Source organism: Carlito syrichta, unplaced genomic scaffold (genome assembly GCF_000164805.1).
Source record: "Carlito syrichta isolate Samal-C Ts95f unplaced genomic scaffold, Tarsius_syrichta-2.0.1 Scaffold169198, whole genome shotgun sequence".
Lineage (NCBI taxonomy): Eukaryota > Metazoa > Chordata > Mammalia > Primates > Tarsiidae > Carlito > Carlito syrichta.
The window spans coordinates 45,642-45,949 of record NW_007113294.1 but is presented as its reverse complement, the minus strand read 5'-3'; the positions used below and the strand labels follow the sequence as shown (position 1 = coordinate 45,949).

General features: G+C 78.6%; 1 protein-coding gene across 1 annotated transcript in view; it reads right to left on the bottom strand.

Moving 5' to 3' along the window:
* The window catches only part of LOC103252647 (serine/threonine-protein kinase PDIK1L-like), a 3,561-nt gene extending 3,260 nt beyond the window's left edge, over positions 1 to 301 (bottom strand). The window contains exon 1 of the mRNA XM_008051242.1: positions 127 to 301. The gene's annotated coding sequence lies outside the window, so the exon portion shown is untranslated. The remainder of the gene's footprint in view (positions 1 to 126) is intronic.
* Between the last annotated feature and the right edge of the window lie 7 nt (positions 302 to 308).

Genomic DNA, 308 nt, shown 5'->3' with positions numbered 1-308 from the left:
TGGCCACCCGGCGGCCGCGGAGGGCGCTCAGGGCCCGCGGCGCGGGGACTGTCTGCAGCGGCGGCCGGGTCCTGAGGCTGCGCGCGCCCGTCCGCTGCCCCCCCCGCCCCACCCCCTCCGACCTACCGAGCTGCGGACTGGCGTGCCGGGGTCGCTGGGGTGGAACGCCCGGTGCATCTTCTTCCGCCCGGGCCTCGGGTGCCTGCAGGACGCCGAGCTCTTTGGCTGGCCCGCGGGGAGGCGCGGCCCGAGCCGGGAGGCCTGGCGTCCGCCCCTCCGGCCGGGAGGCTGCACCTTTTGTCCGAGTT